The following is a 21358-nucleotide window of genomic DNA, read 5'->3' on the forward strand; positions in this document are numbered from 1 at the left end:
GCAACCAAATGTTTTGATCACTTACACATTGATATAAATAAAATGCCTGACACACAGGAAAGTAAAATATGAAACTAAACTGAAATCGTTTCTCTTTGAAATCTCTCCTATTCCATAGAAGATTATGTATTACCGAATTTGTAAATGATGACAGGTAGGAATTACTGTCCAACATTTAGTTACTGGCGAGAAATATTACGGGAAAAGAAGCTATTATGTTCCAGTTGGAAAGGTAGGCCTACATATTGCACATGTTACGCTGTCATTACTAAAAAGTTGATCACATACATGTTAAAACAAAATATCCAAACTAAGGTATTTTAAGCGTTTGGGACCATCCTCCTCATCGCATTTAAAGCATTCCATAATGCTGAAAAATGTTTAAAAAATTATGTCGATTTTTTTACATTGTAAGTTGCTATGATTGACCACACGCTGAACGACACATCATAGGTAAGATTTCAAAGTGAGAAGATAGGCAAGCTACAGTGAGACTAAAGCACTGACGATCTAATAAAATAACTCTATTCTGCATGGAAGTATGCCTCTATGCATTTCTGTTTCTTTGACATTTCACAAGATACCATAGCATGGCTTGCTTCTTTCCTCATTGCACAAGTTTGTGGGCTATCAACGAACATGTAGGTAAATTTTTTTGCAAACGTGAACACAAAAAATGTTGTGCATACGAGTTGGAAGCTGAAAATGTAACGAAAAACAAGCAGTATCGGTACCATTAAGCAAAGAAGCATTGGTTTTTGAGTTCCACTTTCATTTGCTATCCTTACAAATTCAGTGAAAGTGGGATTAATGATTACGAAAGCATGCTTTTCACATCACGTCCATTTGCTTTTGGTTATCCGAAATATAGCAGCAAAAAACAAGTTATGTTAACGAGGCCAAACATATCGTATTACTAAAACAACAACGCACTCACGAACAGAAAAACGCTCGAAATTGCCTTCCGTAGACTATATTATTGGTGTAAGCTCTATAATTTTTAGTATTGAAAACAGTTGTTACGCGCACACGGCAGAAATATTGAACAAGAAGCATTCGTAAACAGTAGTCTGCTAATGTTTTGGTCTACTTAAAATGGCGGTAGGCCCCGACCACTCCGGCTTCAAAACAACTTACAGCGTAAGTCTGTAGTTCTACCTCCCTTCTTTTTCTATCTCCATGGCGCATTCTAATCTTAGAACATAGATAATATAGCCTGCGCATGACGTCATTATTTTGAAAGCAATATTTACATCAGCTGACGAGAGAACTCCGCATGCAAACAGCTTCTGAAGTAAACGTTAATCTATTATTGTAGTAACTTCAGTGTAGGTTTTTTTTCGTTGCAGTGATGAAGTATTGTGCAGCCATTGGTTGCGCCGAAGAAAGTATCAGAGGAAGTATTAATTCGTTCCATTGGTAAGATTGTTTTAAAAATGCTAAAATTTTGCAAGCACATTTTTCGAAATCAACTCAATAAGTTATAGACTGAAGCTAATAACTGATTCATTATAAGTGCCATTACAAATATGTCTCGTAAAAATTCATTCGTACATTTATCAAATGTTAATTGCATGATTTTTATTGTTTTCTGCTCATGTTACGAACTTTATATTTCTTCTTTCGTTACCTCAATACTGATAACAGTTTTTCCATCGGTGAAGCACGAGGAAATGTCTGAATTCTCACCATGAAATGAAAGAATTTTAATGAAAAACCTGTAAGTAGGCTGTTTAGGTTTTTTTTATTGGTAACGCCACGTAGCGCTCTGTATGATCACTGGCTGTGCTATGTGTAGTCTGTGGCTGGTTGGCATTGTTGTAATACTCGCCATTGTAGCGTTGGGCAGATGGATGTGAACAGCGCGTAGCGTTGCGTAGTTAGAGGTGAGCCGCCAGCAGTGGTGGATGTGGGGAGAGAAATGGCGGAGTTTTGAAATTTGTAAGACTGGATGTCATGAACTGCTACATATATTATCACTTTTGAACACTATTGAGGTAAATACATTGTTTGTTCTTTATCAAAATCTTTCATTTGCTAACTATACCTATCAGTAGTTAGTGTCTTCAGTAGTCTGAATCTTTTATTTAGCTGGCAGTAGTGGCGCTCGCTGTATTGCAGTAGTTCGAGCAACGAAGATTTTTGTGAGGTAAGTGATTTGTGAAATGTATAGGTTAATGTTAGTCAGCGCCATTCTTTTGTAGTGATTTTTCAAAGTCGGATTGCGTTGCGCTAAAATTATTGTGTCAGTTTAAGCATAGTCCTGTATAATTTTTCTAAGGGGACGTTTCAAACCCACATAAAGTTATGTAGCAAAATTTCACGTACTGCTTTGATATTACAGTCTTTAGTGTTGGAAGAAACTTAAACCTGGCCTGTGCTGTCAATTTTTTTTTATTTTACCCCCTCATTTAGCGTCTACATAAAAAAGGAGAAATAACAGCTTTCGTAGAAATATACAGAAAACGTCTTCTCCGTCATAAAATTGGGTCAATATGTGTTCTATTTGTATTTTTATAAATGTGACTACAAAGAAAATAGTTGTTTACAATTTACATTACCTTAAACTTACTGTTCCATTTAGTCTACAACATCAAGTAACTGAAGTTTGATTTAATTTGTATAACAATCTATACACTATGACTAGTGCTATTGAATGAGGTGTGCTATTATGAGAAGGTTAATACAAAGATCAAAACTGCAATATTTGAAAGCGATTTAGAAATGACTAGCAGAATTTGTTAATTTTTTTTCAGAATCACTGAAGGAAATTTGATCGACACGACATAACTACTATTTCCCTGTGTCACTCACACTGTTAAAGGAAGTGCTTATATTCTTAGCACCACGCTTGTTCGTTCATCGTTGTGTTGCCTTCATTGCCGCTAATCAAGAGATATGCTGAACTCTTGGTTTCAGGCCTAGATGTTACATTTTCCAGACATATGGCATGTACTTCTCTGGGACTTTCCACCAAATAAAGCCACAGCCCTTATTCTCTAACACAGATTACGTAGCTTATTAGTAAGACAGTGTGCCTTACTACAACTTCCCTTAACAATCAGTGTTTTGTAATACTCTGTTACGTAATGTGATATTATGACTTTCGTAAACGTCATAAAATTTAAACATTCCCGATTAGATTGGATGTCCTTTTTATAACGGCATAAAAAAACTTTAAATTGCATTTTTAAGGACTCGTTTGAAAGTAAGAGGGGGGGGGAGGCTTGGAACACTTTCAATTATTTATTGCACAAGAACTGAACATTGTACAGATATCATACATATTGCATTTTGAAGTGAAACTCTGAAAGATTTTCTACAAACATTCTATGTGCGAACCAAGTGTGATCCGGCAGACGTCAATACGGTAATCGAATTCTTGCCATATCCGTCCCTGCATGGCATCATCGACTGTGGCAGTCGCTTCCCGTATTCTCTCCCGGAGCTCTGCAACTTCACGTGGGTGGGGGTGGTACATACACCAGATCTTTAATGTGTCCCCACAGAAAAAAGTCACACGGAGTGAGATCTGGTTGTCGGAGAGGCCATTTCATAAAACAGCTGTCCCCTTCTGTAGCACGGCCGATCCATCGATGCAGCAGCTCCGTGTTCAGGTACCCACGAACTTCGCGATGAAAGTGGGGTGGAGCTTCTGTCGCAGAACTTTCCACACTGTCATTGGAGCCATTTCGAGTTCACGGGATGCACGACGCTCCGATTTCTTTGGACTCCTTATGAAAATCTCTCGTACACGCTCCACATTCACTTCACTCGTACTGGGACGTCTGCTTCTCTTTGCCGGGCACAAGGAACCCGTCGTAACGAATTTGTTGTGCCAGTGGTAAATGGCCTCCCATGTTAGTGGTTTCTTACCGTTGAACAGATGTAGCACATTAGTTTTTGTCGAACTCCAACACACAAAAAGCTCGCTCCGCACCTGAATTCGCCATGTTAAAACATAAAAAAAATTTTCACGGTTTCTCTTCAAAATGACATATGTATGATATCTGTACAATGTTTGGTTCTTGTGTAATAAATAATTGAAAGTGTTATCGGACTTTATGTACACACTGTATATGTTTAATTTTAAAACAGATACGTTATCTTCCAGTCTTCTGTATTAAAAGACGCACAGCGCAGCAAAAACGGAATCAGGTGAAGAAAATATAATTCTGGTGCTTATAAAAAGTATACAGAAAGCACTGTAATTGTAATGTTACAGACTTTACTACGATTTCCTGTGGCCGATTAATAAAATGATGATCATTAGGTACCCCGCAGGAAGTGCGCCAATTGTAGTACTACGTGTGTAGTACTAACAGAATAAATCATGCAGTTGTTATAATCAATGCTTGATTTCAGTTATAAGAGAGGAAATAATTAGTATCAGCTCCAGTTCGCATAAGGCGTAGAGACACAACAGATTCCCACGTGTCGCGCGACGAAAGATCGTTTCAAACCTCTACACAGCAAAGGTAGTCGTGTTGGCGGTCTATATGCATCTTTGGTCTATTCTACAGCTCCCAGACATCACTTGTTTTCACTTTGTACCGTTACGTCTGTGGAAGATTTCTGATGTAGTAGTATATCTGTGACCGTTGTGAGTTTGAACAAATTATATTGTTTACTTTTTATTATTTGTTTATTTTTACTTGGTCATTATCAGCTATGTAGTCAAAGCTACTTTATATAGTTCCATGAAATTATACAGATTTTACGAAAAAAGGTCGTCAGCCTAGCAGAGGTTAAAGATAAACTAAAGAAACAAATGGAGGCAGAAGCCATTAAGGAAGATTTTTATCTGCCACAAGAAGACAGTGAAAGTGATTGCTGAGATTAATGTGTGTCTACAGAGCGCAAGAGCACAGTATGAACAACGACAGTGCCATTGGAACTGTCTAAATCTAACATTCATGGCAGATCTGTTACAAATTCTCTTGTAAGCTAGACAAATGCAAAGAACGGTTTTCAGTGGTGGAAGAAGCACAAAAACTGGACTGACGACAAGCATGTAACGAAACATTCCTTGTGTGTTCCGATAAGTCTATTGTTACGGTGTTTCTCACGACAGGAAATGTTTACATATAGATAGCACAACGGAAAGTAGATCCAGACTGTTTTCTTCCAATTGTGAAGACCAATTGAGGTTCTGTAGTGGTTTCGATAGTTACATCGTGGTTTTCAGTCACTCGTAAGGTGACACCGAAAGAACAGGTAAGTGGCTAGGTCTATTAAAGCAATTTAGTTGACAGCATGCGTTAATTTCAATGACGGCGTTGTTGGCAGCATGGGATTACATCCTCCGTTATATTACTGCAGTAAACCCCCAAGGCTGAAAACATCAAATGCTTTTTGACGAGCATGCAAATTAAATAAAATGTCTCACGTGGATATCAAAATCGCGAAGTCTGGATATTGTCGAACTATTTAGTCGGAAAAGTGGAAGGTAATTTCCAAGAATGATTGCCTATCGAAGTCACGGTGTCCAAACGATACATATCTAATGTGCGATTGTTAATCGATCATGCGACTCTGGTGGCGGGCGTTATGACCAAATTATTTGTGATTGTCATGTTTATCTGTTTTCTGCCGTTCCATTAGTTGCTCTTAAGTTACATACCTCCGCCAATTAATGGCAAAAAAGGAATTGTTCTACTATCTTCCCCCACCATTTATTATAGAATAAATCCATTTTTGTGAGAAGTATTAATTCCAGTGTTAATTCCAGTTTAGCACAATTCATGTTTTTGTGAATCGAATTCAGCATTTCTCATGCTTTTCGGAATCAATATTGTTCCTGTTATTTGCTCCAACTGTTTTATATCGGTATATACACATGGATACGTACACTGTAAATCATCTTACTGTCACTGGAGAAACTAAAGTGTGATGGTGGGTCGTGTGCCGTGTCAGCTCAATCAGTCGAAGCACTGCTGGCGAAAAGGAAGGCACTGAGTTCGAGTTCCGGAATGGAGTAATTTCAATGTGCCATGAGGTTTCAAAACCACGCACTCGCCGCTGTAGAATGAATAGATTCATTCTGATCACCGTACGGTGCATATCGAGAGTACAAAAATACTATTATTTTTCACCCCCTTTATATTTCATTCGTAAAAGATGCGCTTCCAGAAGAACTATTGTAACGCGTACTTGTAAATCCTTATGCTTTAATTATATTGTGATGATTTGCATGATGCATACGTAAGTAAAATATAATTCTTGAAATCTGGAAACAGTTCAGATAACCTACACCTTTGAAGTACATTATGGAAAGTATCGCTTCATTACGGAAACAATATCTTCCGTGTCGTTACCGATACATTATATTCTAGCTAGTGTTGGCTTCAGGAAGTAATGATTTTCTAGCACTTATTAAACATGTACAAATGCTATAATTAGCCATTCTCAGAAGGCCCTATTTATCAATGGAATAGCAATTTCTTTTGCAGCAGTGTAATTGCGTCACCCTTCTCAATTCTTGCCTACAGCCAAGTGAGTTGCATCATTTGAGCAGTGACCATTATCTGACATTGTAATTTTTTTTCCTGCATGATATTTTTTTATCAGACATTCTGCGTGCGTGAAATAGCAATTTCCTGCCGATATTGCTTTTTAATGATATCACTATCGATTACTTTCAAAGCAGTATGAATGTTTACAGTTTCATTTTACGTCAACAAATCACCCAAAAAGGCATAGTGTTTTTGCTCTATTAGTGATTGCAATCATATTTTCTTACGCCATATTTTACACCGTATGTCTTTTATAATTTCTTGTAGGCCTATAATTTGTATATTGTGGAGATGGTTGCCATTGTTTCTCCTGTCTAGCCATAATTACTCTTTTTTTTTCATTGCGCTGAGCAATCCTCGATAATTTCCTAGAAACGGTACACATCGAAGTCGCGGCCTCACTGCGAGTGATGTACAACGAAGGCTCGACTCTCGAAACGAGCAATAGGGATATCGTTTTTTGCTTTGACACCGTAACACCGCATTGGAGTAAATATTTCAGTTTTTATATTTTCACAACTTACGACTATCTAGTAAATCCGTTTCCTGTGAGACTCTCCCGATTTTCTTAAAATATATGTCAAAAGTGTACCCGGGGGACGGGGAAAAGGGAATGATGCACGTTGCATACTGTGCACGGCGACGAGATAGTTGAGGAGTAATGTAAGTGATATTATTCACTTCTTTCATAAATTCCCGTGAGTGTAAAAATTGCTGCTACTCTCTCTTTTTTTAATGACTTTTTGTTTTCAATACATTCATCTTTTCTCGTATCTACATCTAAATCTCTTGTCTACAACTCGATAGTCGAGCGTTTGATGTACATCGTTTGTAGTGGGGCCACGATTTCGAAGTTCACCGTTTCTTGGAAAATACCGTAAATTTTAGCAAAGTCTTTTTAGTCACCTACTAAAATTTTTACTTGTTCCATTGCAAGTTCGGCATATAGACCTCTTCCATATAATTTTTATCTATTGTCTCTCAGTTTTCATCATTTTCACGGGTATTTGCACATTACTCGCGCATCTCCACAGTTCATGCCTTTTTCACTACAGTAGTTTTCCATCGACCTTCACTTTTTCGTACGCTTTTCGGTTTACGCCGTCGGGTCTGCTATGGGGTGTATGCATGGAAATCTGTAGGTCACGAGATCGATTCCCGGTCGTACCACAGAATATTTCAGTTTGCCATTAAACTAGCCTACACTTTTCAAGGATGTCAAGATTCCCCAGGAACGAGACGTGGCTCGAATTCTCCGTTAAACTCTAGGTCCCGTTTCTCCGGTAGCATTAGGTTGCTGGTTAGTGAAAAGTAAATCAGCGAAATGGCGTCCAACTGATGACTTACACCTGCCGTAGTTCCACACAAAATTACTGTATTGTTACTTGCTTTATATCAGATCTTCCTACATTATTTCGCTGATACCACTGGTTTTTCTGATCTCAGGATTGTCAGTTATAACTTTTCTTTTTCGTTTGTCTTTATCTTATTGCAGTTAACGATTTCGAACAATGTGATTTTAGAGTTCTCATCTCAGAGCGTTCGCTAATATTGTGATCTCAACACTGTGACGACTACAGTTCTTGGATAAACTGATGACATTTCTCTCGTCATACATATTCGGGCAACAAAGTAACTTAGACTTCGCTTCTCAACAATGTGAAGATTAAGATTCACCCGAAACGATTTCCGCGTTAAGCTTTTGGTCTCCTTTCTCCGATAGTATTTCCCTGGCACGGCTTTTTGCCGAGTATTCTTGCCATCCTCCTGTTCTTTCCTTTATACTTACTAGTGATTTCACGTTCCACCTATGATGCTAAATAACTTCCGTCTTTCTCACTTCGAACTGTTCTTCCTGTGCTATACGCAGTGTTATTTCTTCCTACTACTAATCATTTTTTTCTGTTACTTACAGTTTTCTTGTCAGACGGTTTACCTTAGTTTTTCTAGACTTCCCCTTGCGTAACTTTGAAGCTACTGAACTTACATCTCTTTCTAAAAGCTCTTTTTTCTGCTGTCCTTAATGCAACTACAAGGGTTCTTCATATTATCATTCTTTCTGCGTAACGGACGGTTTATAACACAGTACATTAAAAGTTCCAGCTTGTCATAATATCTCAATTTAGGAACGGGTTAGTTCCCAGAACGCTCTATCTTTTCCTCCATTTTCATTTGATTTTGTGTTCTTAGTCTCCATGTACTGCTGCTCATTATGTAATTATAGTCGACGTTAGTGCTTGAGTAAGCCTTACAGAAAAAGCTTGCATTGAAATATTGGTTCTTAAATAATTTTCGTCTCAAGATAATGTCGTATTGCTGCATTTATACGTTCACTAATTGTTTTGCATTGGGAATCAGTTTATGCTATAACTAGGTGAAACGTACTGCACAATTGCAGGAGCGGTCCATACTTTTTCAGCGATTACTTCAGTCCCCTGTTATCGTACACTAGTATAGTGGTTATCAGAGATTTGTGATCCTTCCAGTCAGTTACTAAATCATAATTTTTCTTTTATTTTTTCTTCTAGTTCGTTGACACTGTGTTCGTGTGGCACCGACAAGTAATCTCGTATAATGGTCTCTAGCACCGGGATTGTATACTTTCAGGATTAATTTTATCATCTGAGTTTTTAGAAGCGACATACTTCGTTACTTGCCAACTGTGCAAACAACCAGCACACAGTCTCTGTGCCTGATTAAATGTAGGCAATGTCGTTATGTACAAGTTAATTTATTGAGATATGCAAGTGGACAATTTAGAAATGTCATGGTTTATTCGCCCAGAGACCTGCAAAGTGCATTCCACTGACCGCTGTTCGCAGGAGAGCTCGTAAAGCCTGGTGTCAACAACACAGTACATGGTCATTGGAACAGTGGTCCCAGGTTATGTTCACGGACGAGTCCAGGTATAGTCTGAACAGTTATTCTCGCCGGGTTTTCATCTGGCATGAACCAGGAACCAGATACCAACCCCTTAATGTTCTTGAAAAGTCGTAGTTTGATGATGTGAGGTGGGAGTATGATTGGTGCACGTTCATCCCTGCATGTCTTTGACAGAGGAACTGTAATAGGTCAGGTGTATCGGGACGTCATTTTTCACCAGTATGTCCGTCTTTTCAGGGGTGCACTGGGTCCCACCTTCCTCCTGATGGATGATAACGCACGGCCTCACCGAGCTGCCATAGTTGGAGGAGTACCTTGATACAGAAGATACACTCCTGGAAATTGAAATAAGAACACCGTGAATTCATTGTCCCAGGAAGGGGAAACTTTATTGACACATTCCTGGGGTCAGATACATCACATGATCACACTGACAGAACCACAGGCACATAGACACAGGCAACAGAGCATGCACAATGTCGGCACTAGTACAGTGTATATCCACCTTTCGCAGCAATGCAGGCTGCTATTCTCCCATGGAGACGATCGTAGAGATGCTGGATGTAGTCCTGTGGAACGGCTTGCCATGCCATTTCCACCTGGCGCCTCAGTTGGACCAGCATTCGTGCTGGACGTGCAGACCGCGTGAGACGACGAGTCCCAAACATGCTCAATGGGGGACAGATCCGCAGATCTTGCTGGCCAGGGTAGTTGACTTACACCTTCTAGAGCACGTTGGGTGGCACGGGATACATGCGGACGTGCATTGTCCAGTTGGAACAGCAAGTTCCCTTGCCGGTCTAGGAATGGTAGAACGATGGGTTCGATGACGGTTTGGATGTACCGTGCACTATTCAGTGTCCCCTCGACGATCACCAGAGGTGTACGGCCAGTGTAGGAGATCGCTCCCCACACCATGATGCCGGTTGTTGGCCCTGTGTGCCTCGGTCGTATGCAGTCCTGATTGTGGCGCTCACCTGCACGGCGCCAAACACGCATACGACCATCATTGGCACCAAGGCAGAAGCGACTCTTATCGCTGAAGACGACACGTCTCCATTCGTCCCTCCATTCACGCCTGTCGCGACACCACTGGAGGCGGGCTGCACGATGTTGGGGCGTGAGAGGAAGACGGCCTAACGGTGTGCGGGACCGTAGCCCAGCTTCATGGAGACGGTTGCGAATGGTCCTCGCCGATACCCCAGGAGCAACAGTGTCCCTAATTTGCTGGGAAGTGGCGGTGCGGTCCCCTACGGCACTGCGTAGGATCCTACGGTCTTGGCGTGCATCTGTGCGTCGCTGCGGTCCGGTCCCAGGTCGACGGGCACGTGCACCTTCCGCCGACCACTGGCGACAACATCGATGTACTGTGGAGACCTCACGCCCCACGTGTTGAGCAATTCGGCGGTACGTCCACCCGGCCTCCCGCATGCCCACTATACGCCCCCGCTCAAAGTCCGTCAACTGCACATCCGGTTCACGTCCACACTGTCGCGGCATGTTACCAGTGCTAAAGACTGCGATGGAGCTCCGTATGCCACGGCAACCTGGCTGACACTGACGGCGGCGGTTCACAAATACTGCGCAGCTAGCGCCATTCGACGGCCAACACCGCGGTTCCTGGTGTGTCTGCTGTGCCGTGCGTGTGATCATTGCTTGTACAGCCCTCTCGCAGTGTCCGGAGCAAGTATGGTGGGTCTGACACACCGGTGTCAATGTGTTCTTTTTTACATTTCCAGGAGTGTATCAGGCGAATGGAGTAGCCTGCCTGTTCTTCAGACCCAAACCCCATCGAGCACGTCTGGAATGCTCTCGGTCGACATATCGCTACACGTCTTCAAACCCCTAGAACACTTCAGGAGTTCCGACAGGCAATGGCGCAAAAATGGGAGGCTGTAACCCAGCAGCTGCTCGACCACCTGATCCAGAGAATGCCAACCCGTTGTGCGGCCTGTTTACGTGTGTATGGTGATCGTATCCCATATTGATGTCGGGATACAGCGCAAGAAACAGTGGCGTTTTGTAGCACATGTGTTTCGGGACGGTTTTCTCAACTTATCACCAATACCGTGCACTTACAGATCTGTGTCGTGGGTGTTCCCTATGTGCCTAGCTATTAGCGCCAATTTTGTGTAGTGCCACGTTGTGTGGCACCACATTCTGTAATTATCCTTAATTTAAGAGCATGAGTGTAGTTGAAATAAGCGCCCATATTGCATCACTGAGTAAACTGCCGAATGTCTGTTTGTTGCTAGACTGTTATAAGTCATGTAATCTCTGTTTGTGTTGATTTTTTGCGTGGAATACTTCTGACAGTTACATTGACAGTTTATTCTCGTTGATGACTTACAACAGTCTAGCGATAAATAGACAGTCGACAGCGCACTGACTTATGCAATATGGGCTTCTTTTCCAACTAGACGTTTACTCGAGAAGGAAGACCAAAAGAAGCTTGTAGTAAGGAAGGAGCACTACTAATTAAACTCTTTGCAGCTTGCCTGGAATAATTCATTATAAAATCGCGAAATAATATCTGCACCTGGCTAGGTTTCGAGTTCTGAAGGATAGGTAGCGGCATCTGATGCTGCGGCAGCTACGGCGGTGCCGAATTACCAACAACATCGCGATGCTGTTGGTGACGTTAATATTTTGCAAAACATGGCTTAATGCGCACATGAGTACTTGATTTGCTCGGCTCGCCAACACTTGCGAAACATGCGCATCAGTCTGTATCGAAAAACAGACCAAGATGGACGCCCTTGCTAACGGCTATTGGAGGGTGAGGCGAGACGCGGTCGCAGTTTATTAGCTAGATTTCAGAAAAACAGAAGACTGCCCAAGTCTGACGTTATCAACCCTTTAGCGACGATGGCGCCAGGGCCTAATGCTGTCTTCTGGACCGAGGAGGATCTGTCAGAGCTGACTTCGGTTGGCACCCACTGACCGTGGTTAAGTAGCAACGTTCCAGCTCCGTAACGCAGCTTCACATTATCCTCCATCTTGTGGGTTTTTACCAAACAATTAACGACAAATGTCATCAAACTGAAACATCCGGTACGGTGATTTCTGTAACTGATTATGTTATTGATAACTCTCCTTGCTCAGTCCAACATAATTAAACTTATAAAATTTGACCATGAAATTTTAATGAATCTAAAATAATTAGCGTGTTAAGATTCAAACAACAACTTCCATCTTCATAAGCAGTGCGACCTATCTGTATTAGTTTTCAGTACGCAATCAGTGATAAGCGATGTGAACCGTAGTAATATGGGGAACAATGTGTTTGGCACAGTTTCGAACTATTACCTCTGTCTTCGGCTATAGCAAAACAGTTACCTGTCTCTGTTCTACCGTTCCAGATTCGACAAACTCTCCCTGTCGGAGTACGAAGAAATGGCACCGCGACGAGATGTGTGTGGCACACAATGGCTCACCGATAGCCTAAACTTTGGGCCACTTTTAATCCATCAGGTGAGTTTGTTTTAATCGACATATCGCAAAGTTAAATAAATTAGCTTTCCGTCATCTAGCCATAAACGCCATGTACTGATATGTTAACTGGTAGAACGAAAAGTTTAACGTCCAGTCGTGAAAGAGTTCATTAAAGGCGGAGAATGAAGTCGGTTTACCACAGATGTGAAGGAAATCAACAGCGATTGTGTGAATAAACCATCCCAGTATGCTTTCGAAGTAATCTAGGAAAACTACCACAATACACTGATCTACGCTACTGGGCATTAAAATTGCTACACCACGAAGATGACGTGCTACAGACGCGAAATTTAACCGACAGGAAGCAGATGCTCTGATATGCAAAAGATTAGCTTTTCAGAGCATTCATACAAGGTTGGCGCCATGGTGGCACCTACAACGTGGAGACGTGAGGAAATTTTCCAACCGATTTCTCATACACAAACAGCAGTTGACCGGCGTTGCCTGGTGAAACGTTGCTGTGATGCCTCGTGTAACGAGGAGAAATGCGTACGATCACGTTTCCGACATTGATAAAGGTCGGATTGTAGCCTACAGGTATTGCGAGTTATCGTATCGCGACATTACTGCTCGCTTTGTTCGAGATACAATGACTGTTAGCAGAATATGGAATCGGTGGGTTCAGGAGGGTAATACGGAACGCCGTGCTGGATCCCAAAGGCCTCGTATCACTAGCAGTCGAGATGACAGGCATCTTATCCGCGTGGCTGTAACGGATCGTGCAGCCACGTCTCGTCCCTGAATCAACAGATGGGGATGTTTGCAAGACAAGAACCGTCTGCACGAACATTACGACGACGTTTGCAGCAGCATGGACTATCAGCTCGGGGACCATGGCTGCGGTTACCCTTGACGCTGCATCACAGACAGGAGCGCCTGCGATGGTGTACTCAACGACGAACCTGGGTGCTCGAATAGCACAACGTCATTTTGTCGGATGAATTCAGGTTCTGTTTACAGCGTCATCATGGTCGCATCCGTGTTTGGCGAAATCGCGTAGACCGCACATTGGAAGCGTGTATTCGTCATCGCCATACTGGCGTATCACCCGGCGTGATGGTATGGGTTGCCATTGGTTACACGTCTCGGTCACCTCATTGTTCGCATTGACGGCACTTTGAACAGTGGACGTTAGATTTCACATGTGTTAAGACCCGTGGCTCTGTCCTTCATTCGATCCCTACGAAACCCTACATTTCGGCAGGATAATGCACGACCGCATGTTGCAGGTCCTGTACGGGCCTTTCTGGATACAGAAAATATTAGACTGTTGCCCTGGCCAGCACATTCTCTAGACCTTTCACCGACAGAAAACGACTGGTTAGTGGTGGCCAAGCAACTGGCTCGTCACAATACGCCAGTCACTACTCTTGATGAAGTGAGGTATCGTGATAAAGCTACATGGGCAGCTGTACCTGGACACGCCATGCAAGCTCTGTTTGACTCAATGCCCAGGCGTATCAAGGCCGTTATTACGGCCAGAGGTGGTTGTTCTGGGTACTGATTTCTCAGTATCTATGCACCTAAATTGCGTGAAAATGTAATCACATGTCAGTTCTAGTATAATATATTTGTCCCATGAATAACCGTTTACCATCTGCATTTCTTCTTGGTGTAGCAATTTTAATGGCCAGTAGTGTATTTCCCTTATGCGAATGGATGGTGTCTGTGCTTCCGGACATTTTATAACGAAACGTTTAACGTCCAGTCGTGAGAGAGTTCATTAAAGGCGAAGAATGAAGTCGTTTTGCCCTAGATTAAAAGGAAATCAACACTATTGTGTGAAGAAACCATCCCAGCATGCTTTCGAAATAATCTAGAAGAACTGCCACAGTACGCTAATCTATTTCCCTTACGTGAATGTATGGTGTCTATCCTTTCGGACATTTTATACATCATATGTAAATCGGTGGTGGCCGGGGGGGGGGGGGGAGGGGGGGAGGAGGGTAAGGAAAAGTTTTACCGATCTCAGCTGCACCGGGATATTACGCGGAATCAGCGGCGACGAGTGAAAATGATTGCCAGAGCAGAATTCGAACCTAGAATCTTCTGCTCACTAGGCAGGTACGTTAAGCACTTCACCATTTCGAACACACTGTCATTACAACTGCGCAATCTGCCTCAGCACGCTTCACGGCCGACTCACATTCCCACCGAGCGCCACCTATCCCCAGTCTCTGTCCATCCATTTCCTCCACACTTGCTACTCTGAGATTCCCGCAGGAGGTCAGACGTACTCGCGCATCCACACGGAAGTAGGTGGATCCATTGCCCATCTATGCGAATCATTTAATGAGTCCAAAAGAACAGACACCACACGTTCACGTACACTACTGGCCAAAAAAAATTGTTACGCCAAGAAGAAATGCAGATGATAAACGGGTAGTCATTGGACAAATGTATTATACTAGAACTGACAGGTGATTACATTTTCAGGCAATTTGGGTGCATAGATCATGAGAAATCAATACCCAGAACAACCACCTCTGGCCGTAATAACGGCCTTGATACGCCTGGGCATTGAGTCAAACAGAGCTTGCATGGCGTGTCCAGGTACAGCTGTCCATGTAGCTTTAACACGATACCACACTTCATCAAGAGTAGTGACTGGCGTATTGTGACGAGCCAGTTGCTCGGCCACCATTGACCAGTCGTTTTCTGTCGCTGAGAGGTCTGGAGACTGTGTAGCAATATTAATGGCCAGTAGTGTAATTAATCCGCCTGGATGGGCAATGGGTACACCATTTTTTTCACTGCGGATGCACAAGTACATCCGATCACCTGCAGGAACGTCAGAGTAGCAACCATGGAGAAACTTTACAGGGTCTGCAAATACGTGGCGCTTGGTGGGAATGTGGGTCAGCCGTGAAGCGTGCCGAGGTAGTTCGCGCAGTTCCAATGACAGTGTGTTCCAAATGGTGAAGTGGCTAGCGTAGCTGTCTACTAACTAGGTGATGCCTGTATCGAATCGCGCTCCAGCAGACATTATCGCTTGTCGCCGCTGATTCCTTGTTAATATCCCTTCTCTTTCACTTCCTTTCTCCCCCTTCCACCTTCGATTTGCGTAAAACTACTTCCCTTACTTTTGTAATTCTTTATTTTCTATATAGACTCACGTACAGTAAGCTGTCATATAGTAAGCATGAAGGAAACTGTTACAACACTTTATCAACTACCACTAAACCCTGACAACGGCCACTTTGCTAAATCAAAATTTCTGTTTTTCAATGAAGGAAATACCAGAAAACAGAACATTTGATGCCAGGAGCGACTGGTGGCGAACAAATGAATAGTTATTAGTACTTAGGTCTAATACAAGTAAATTTCTGGCATGAAGTGGCATTGTGCAATGTCACTAGATGTGACCCTAACAACTTTTTGTTGAAATGATTTGTTACTACCTACAGCTGTCCCTTCTCTTATTTGCGCATCATTCCTCAATTTCGGTCTTAAGCAATTTTCAAATGTACTGACAAATGGAAGCAAAGGCAATCAATGAGTTAACAACTGATTAAAAGTTAAACACAATAACGCATCAGACGATAAAATGTTGCAGGATTAGTACGAGTATAACAGGCAGTAACGAGGGTTGTCCGTAAATTAAGGTCTCCAGTGGTTTTTTACATAGTAAACATCATTTTATTGCAAAACCAATTACAGGTTCTGGACTTTTAGCTAGTTTTTAACGTAGCCCCGTTACGATCGATGCATTTTTGGAGACGCTCCGGAGGCTTTTTCATGCCGTCGTCGTACCACTCTCCCGCCGACTCGCGCAGGAAGGAAACTGCCTTCGGCTCTTCGTCACTTGAGAATTTCATTCCCCCAAGTAGTTTTTCAAGTTGGGGAAGAATAGTAGTAGTCAGTGGGAGTCACATTAAGGCTGTGTAGAAGTTGGTCAATGATTTCCCACCCGAATCTGACGATGAGATCTGTCGTGGTGCTGGCGATGTGAGGGCGGGTGTTGTCACGGTGTAAACGAATTCCCTTAGTCACCCGACTCCTCCTTTTGTTCTGTATAGCCCGACGTAGCTTCGTTAGTGTTGCCAGAACCTAGCGGCGTTGATTGTTGTACCTCTTTCCAGGTAGTAAGCCAATAGAATGCGAAAATATTTTGTTTACACCGACCAACATAGCTAGAAACGATCATCATAATAAAATATGGGAAATCAGAGCTCATAGGTGTTCGTTTCTTCCGCGCACTGTTTGAGAATGGGATAAAAGAGAATTATAGTGAAGGTGATTCGGCGAACCCTCTGCCAGGAATTTAAGTGTGATTTGCAGAGTATCCGTGTAGATGTAGACGTACATGTAGATGAAGGGGAAAAGTTACTTCTGTAGGAGTGTTGGTGTGAGGTTGGATGACAGTTGCGTGGTATCGATGGTGTAGTAACGGCTGTTGAGACACAAGAAGAGGGGAGTAGATGGGTGTATTGGTCACACTAAATTTTGAAGGGAAAAAGGGTGGTGGCTAAATACGGATAGGAAGGGGAAAAAGAGGATAGGGAAATATGAGGAGGGGAGGGAGAGGCGCCCTGATGAGGTGGAATGGGTGGAGTGGATTTAAAGTTGGTAAATATCAGGCTGTAGTTCATGATCTGAGAGGAGGAGACGGCTGAATCTTCCTTGGGAGAGTATGTGGAGGATGTGTAGATGTAAGGTTGCATATTTGTGATAAGTTCCTATGGGACCAAACTGCTGATGCCATCGGTCCCTATGCTTACACAATACTTAATCTAACTTAAACTAATGCCCAAGGGAGGACTGAACCTCCGACGGGGAGTGTGGCTGGGAGTTAGCGTTTCTCGTCTGTAGAACACAGAGATGAGAAGACAGTATTAGAGCATAGTAGTCAGGGGACCGCTTTCTGCCGTCCTAGTGTTTGAAAGAGTTTATTTGTGGCTGTAGTTTTTCCATAGTCGCGGACAAGTACGAGAACCATCACTTAGACGCACCGGACGCACTACATACGGTGATATCGCAAATTGCTTCGGCTTATTAGGGCTATAAAAGCTAAACAGCTGTGATCACTTAAGTTTATTTACACTGAGGTTCCACATCACCGTAGATCATCTTTGAAAGTAGTGTCTTCTAGTGTTTGGTACATAGAAGATGTCAGTCATTTCGCGTTATTGATATTTGACCGCGCACTCATAATAATGGGCATAGTTGGGCAATTGATTAGTAATTTTACTTAGGAAATGTTAACTTAGTAATATAAAGGTTTTTTATCTATAATAAAAATATAAGCAGGAATAACGTTTATCATTTAGTAGAATTAGTTGCCTTCTTCATTCATTTATGTTTAGATTGTAATTTATAGAGTTAAGAGATCCTAAGATCCGCTTCAGGGAGTAGTCAGACAGGGCCAAATCTTCATTTTAGCGTTTATTATTTTACGTTGCGCACATTCATTTTTACACCCGCTTTGAGTAGCATCATGGAACATTACCTGTGTATTCCTTACATAGAAGTTGCAATATGTCATCAGCGCTCTTACACTTATCAAAACTAACGAATGTGGAGATAAATTAAAATTGCTGCTCGCTCTTGCACTCGAAATGACCACACAGTCACTCTATCTCACATGCACTAAAACCAAGTAGGAGAGAGAGTAGCTATACATGAAATTAAAACACAGTGAAAACAAAACATAGAAGAGCTAAAAGAAAAGCACAGGGGAATGTGACTGGCTGACACTTTCAAAACATCTTCCTCAGATATTATTAAAACTGTTGGACAATTCACGAAACTCTAAAACTTGAACCACATTCGTTTGAACACTGCTTAAAATAGAGGGAAGATCCGTCGGCAAATCCACCGCAGTCCGCTGGTCGGCAAATAAAACGCAGTCCAATAAAATGTTGCGTACAGTGAACTGCTCTCCACAAGCACCACACATTGGAGGATCCTCTCGCCGGAGTAAGGATCCCTGTGTCATGTGGCCGTGGCCTATGTGAAGACGAGTAAGAAGGACCTCGTCCCGTCGGCTTGGCTGGAAGGAAGTACGCCACGGCCGAGTTGTGGGCTTTAGTACACCCGTCTTCCCATCACGCATGACTTTGTATCGCAACTTTGAGGTGATAGTATTTGGGGGGGGGGGGGGTACGGCAGACTCAAATACCTGAGAAACGATTCACCAATACTATGTACTTCATACTTGAAGTGTAGGAAAAGTGGAGGTGTCGCTCACAGTATCATCGTGTGCTCTTTAAACCCGGTACTGATGTTTCTCCCTGTTTAACCAATATAAAATTTGAGCAGTTCTAGCAAATCATTAAGATATTTTGCTGCAGCTGCAGATCCGAGGTCAATTAAGATCAAGAACGTCTTGATGTCTAGTCACCAACCCATAGAAGTTGACTGTATTTCTGAAGAATTTATTGACGCACTGTTACGACCAGAGAGTGTGCGTCAGCTGTTTGTTTCGCACATTCCATAGAATAATTTTCATCGAAGTGGGAAAGAAAGGTATTCCCAGGGCTGCAGAGAAGACTGAAGCGTTCGAGGAAATAAGTATTGTTATATACTGTTTTCCATTTTCTGTGAACCGTGTAAATAATGTTCTGAGTATTTTCTTGCAGTGACTGCGTTTTAAGGCGGGAATGTTGAACCAACGCAGCATTCTCCTAATTGGATCTGAAAGAAGTCTACAAACGGCACCAGTTGTTGTTAATCTTGCAACAAAAATCGACAGTCTGTCCGTTCCACAAATCTGCGTTCTAAGTACTACACTTTACCCACAGTTCTGTGCACATAGAAAGTGATAGTTCTTTATCGTGTTGAAATGGAGAGTCAGTGATGTGCTAAATTTGAAACACGATTTTACGCTTTTCAACTTCATAGATGTGACAATACTACTGGTAGTCCCAGCATGTAACAGTTACCGAGATTTCCGATGACACCCAATATAACGTCTATCATGGAGCAACGAATTTCCACAGCGGACCTACAAAAATAGCATTTTAAATTCTATATGACGATACTTACATACAAAAATGCACACAATTTGCCAGGCAATGCTACCTGTTTCCGATTTGTACATTATGAACCGTAATCAGAAGTAATGTTTCATTATGCGTTTTTACACGTCAACTAACAGCGCGCATGATGCTGCCGAAGGACGCCATATTGTCCTTATTGCTCTGCCTCAGAGCAATTGTTGAGGACTAAGTTACACCTTTCGTACAGTACAGGGTGCGGCGCGGGAACTTCCTTATTTAAAAAAAAAAAATCGTAAGTCAGGAAGTATTAGAGACATCAATTTTAAGAAGAGTAACATCTAAAGTTTTGTTCCATTAAATTTTGAAAATGATATCTTGAAGGTGGCCTCCGATCTGCTCAATGCATTTGGAGAGTAGAAATCGGAAGTTTCAGTCAACTTTTTCCAACATGTCTCTGTCGATGTTGGCAACTGCGACACGAATATTGTTCCGTAGCCCAACCAGGGTCGGCGGACGATTCGTATACACCAACGATTTGTGGTAGCCCCATAAGAAAAAGTCGCAAGACGCTGAATCTGGCGAGCGTGCTAGCCATTGGAGATCGCCACTCGAAGAGATGAGACGATCGGGGAAGTGTTCGCGCAACACGGTCATCGATGTTCGTGCCGTGTGAGTTGTGGCGCCATCTTGTGGAGCTGGACATCACTCACATCCATTTCTTCAAGTTCTGGAAGAAAAAACTGTTCAATCATCTGAACATAACGCTCAGAAGTGACCGTCACTGCCTTATCGTTCTCCTCGAAAAACCATGGGCCAGTAAGGCCAACTTTAGATAGTGCACACCAAAAAGTCACATGTTCTGTATCCAGGAGCTGCTCATGAAGTTCTCTGGGGTTCGTGCTACTCCAATACGGTATATTTTGTTTATTCACGCAGCAACACGTCCCCCACACAGATCCTCTACGACCTGATTCCTTTCCCCCATCTGCTCCTGTTCCTCGAACATATCCGCATCATCTACACCTCTCGCCGCCTTGAACCCCCTCACCCCCTGGTTGCTCCTCTCCTCTCCCATCCCTGCCCCCTGCCACGTCTTCACTGTTGTGTCCCCCCTACCCTCCATCTCTACACACTACATCTCTTTTCCCAAAGTGGCTTCCATCAACTCTGCCTCCCGGATGATGCCCTCTCTCCCTCCATTTATCCCTCCTATCAACTCTGATCCTCACTCCCCCTCCTTTCCTCTGTCCTTTTCCCAGGCTCCCTCTCCCCCCTTCCATCCTCTTTCTTCCCCACCTCCCCTCTCTTTGCCCCCTTCTCTCCCCCGAGTCCTTTTGCATTTCCCTCCTCTGCCTCCTCTCATTCCCTCTCGCGTCTGCCCTTCTCCCCCTTTATTAGTCCTCTCCCTCCTTGGTCCCCCCTTTTTCTTTTTTTTCCTTCCTCCCTCCTTGTTCTTCCCCCTCCTCCAGGTTCCCCCCCCCCCCCCCCCATCTGCCTCTGGCTCGGGAGTGTCATCTTTGTGCC

General features: G+C 42.8%; 1 protein-coding gene across 3 annotated transcripts in view; it reads left to right on the top strand.

Annotated features, from left to right (window-relative positions):
• Window positions 1–1251: 1251 nt before the first annotated feature.
• The window catches only part of LOC126282638 (uncharacterized), a 159829-nt gene continuing 139722 nt past the window's right edge, over window positions 1252–21358 (top strand). The window contains exons 1-2 of one of the 3 annotated variants that reach the window (XM_049982215.1): window positions 1252–1419; window positions 12761–12872. The gene's annotated coding sequence lies outside the window, so the exon portion shown is untranslated. Of the gene's footprint in view, window positions 1420–4552; window positions 5218–12760; window positions 12873–21358 lie in introns of those variants that run through there. The other 2 variants (XM_049982210.1, XM_049982214.1) reach the window with 2 other exon arrangements.

This window comes from Schistocerca gregaria, chromosome 1 (assembly GCF_023897955.1).
Source record: "Schistocerca gregaria isolate iqSchGreg1 chromosome 1, iqSchGreg1.2, whole genome shotgun sequence".
NCBI lineage: Eukaryota > Metazoa > Arthropoda > Insecta > Orthoptera > Acrididae > Schistocerca > Schistocerca gregaria.